Below are 2,338 nucleotides of genomic sequence, written 5' to 3'. Positions count from 1 at the left end.
ATATATATATATATATAGATAGATAGATAGATAGATAGATAGATAGATACATACAGACATACATACATACATATTTTGTAAACGACCGTGTGAAGGAGAGGTGATAAGCATAGCTCCTTTTGTACATCACACAGTTGATACAATAAATATGAAAAGGATAAATGAGTATAAGTGCCAGAAGGAAAAGAGAGACACAACTGGGGTAGAATGTTTAAGAGAAGATTTTATTGATAGGTTAACATGTGTGTCTGTGTGTGCATCATATAAACATAATAATAGACAGGCCGTCATGTATACATAATATGTATGTGTATGCAAACATGGATGTATACATAATATGTATGTGTGTGCAAACAAGTAGAACCTGCACTTCTTTCTGCTGTTAAAGTTGTTAAATGCCAGGTACTGGTAGAGCAGTGCAGAAACCAGGGGCAGCAAGCATGTTGAAAGATAATAGCAGTGGACTGTTGAGGTTTCATTGGGCATTCATTTTGCAAACCACTGACTGGATTTGGAGTTACTGGTACAGCAAAGAAAAAGGCTATAAATTCCATTACTGAAACTGCAAAGAAGACCACAAAATGGCTTTGAATAAAAAAGGAAGACCAGTAGTTTGCTACCTTTGGGATGCAAGCCAGGACTTTCTCCCTCTAGTTAGGTCAGCTGTGCAAGTGGGGTCTGATATTGAAAGACCCCAAACCCACAGGGATCCCAGAGATACCACTGATGGTGTTTCAGTTTCTATCTACCAAATTTATTTACAAGGCTTTGGTCAGTCCAAGGCTATAGTAGAAAGACATGTACCCAAGGTGCCACACAATGGGACTGAACCTGGTACCATGTGGTTGAGATGCAAACTTCTTACCACACAGCCACACTTGTGCCAAGTTAAATATTTTTAAAATAGTATCTTATTGACCTTATATTTAAAAGTGTTATCACAAAGATAAATAGAAATGGATTTATTTGAAGTGAAATTAAATGAATCCATATTTGATTATAAAAACCTCATGTTTTACATTTCTTAGACAAAAGGTAAGTAACAGTAAGCAAGGAAAATGAAGGTGGTCATGGTGGTAGCAGTCATAGCAGCAACAGCAGGGGCAATGATAATGATGACGATGATGATGATGATGATGATGATGATGATGATGATGATGATGGTGATGATGATGACGACAGTGGTAGTGATGGCAGTGGTAGTGATGGCACGTAAAAGCACCCACTACACTCTCGGAGTGGTTGGTGTTAGGAAGGGCATCCAGCTGTAGAAACTCTGCCAGATCAGATTGGAGCCTGGTGGAGCCTTCTGGCTTGCCAGTCCTCAGTCAAATCGTCCAACCCATGCTAGTATGGAAAGCGGACGTTAAACGATGATGATGACGTAAATGATGATAATGATGAAGGCAACGACAGTGTTGATGACAACAGTGATGACAAGGATGATAACAGTAATGATGATGATGATTATGACGATGGTGCTGATGATGATTACGACTACAACAACATCAGTGATGATGATGATGATGATAACAACAAAGATGACGATAACGACAACGACAACAACAACGATGATGATGATGATGATGATGATGATGGCAATGATGTTGGCGTTGGTGCTAATCAGCGGGCAATTCCCAGTAAATCTTGTAAGCTAGTAACCTATTTCTTTTGTCTCCAAAACAAAAGGAAACCAAGAAACGATTATCCTTCGAAATCCAAAAAGCAGTAAACTAAAACATTTTAGATCTATTTCTACTAAACAACTACAGCATTTTTTGTGGGTATTTTGTCTTTTTTTTTTATTTTTAGTTTATTTATTTTTTTTTTTATGCTTCAACAAAGTACATTTTAGATTGACAAAAGTATGGATATGTGAACTTTTGTCAAGATAATCATTTGTCTGTTCAGCAAATACAATATTTTATTAGATTTGTCAGATCTTCTGCAATAATTGATTATGTGCCAAATCTGATTAAATTGTCAAGAACTTTTCCCCAAGAATATTTTGATAACAGTTCCAAATAAATGGTATTTTCTTGTGAACATGTTGAGATTTAAGCATTTTGAGAAAGATAAGTAGACGCAAAAATAAAATAGCAATAATGATAATAATAATAATAATAATAATAATAATAATAATAATAATAATGATAATAATAATAATAATAATAATAATGATAATGAATCTCTTTCTTATTGTTTTCACTTGAAATTTTAAATTGAATTTTTATATGAATGCTCATAAGTGGGTGCTGGTAGTTATAATAGTGGTGGTGGTGGGGGGTTATAATGGCGGTTGTAGTGATTACAATGGAGGTGGTAGTTGTGGTAGTGG

The sequence above is a fragment of the Octopus bimaculoides genome, chromosome 2 (assembly GCF_001194135.2).
Source record: "Octopus bimaculoides isolate UCB-OBI-ISO-001 chromosome 2, ASM119413v2, whole genome shotgun sequence".
NCBI classification, from domain to species: Eukaryota; Metazoa; Mollusca; class Cephalopoda; order Octopoda; family Octopodidae; genus Octopus; species Octopus bimaculoides.
Note: the sequence above shows the minus strand (reverse complement) of the source record.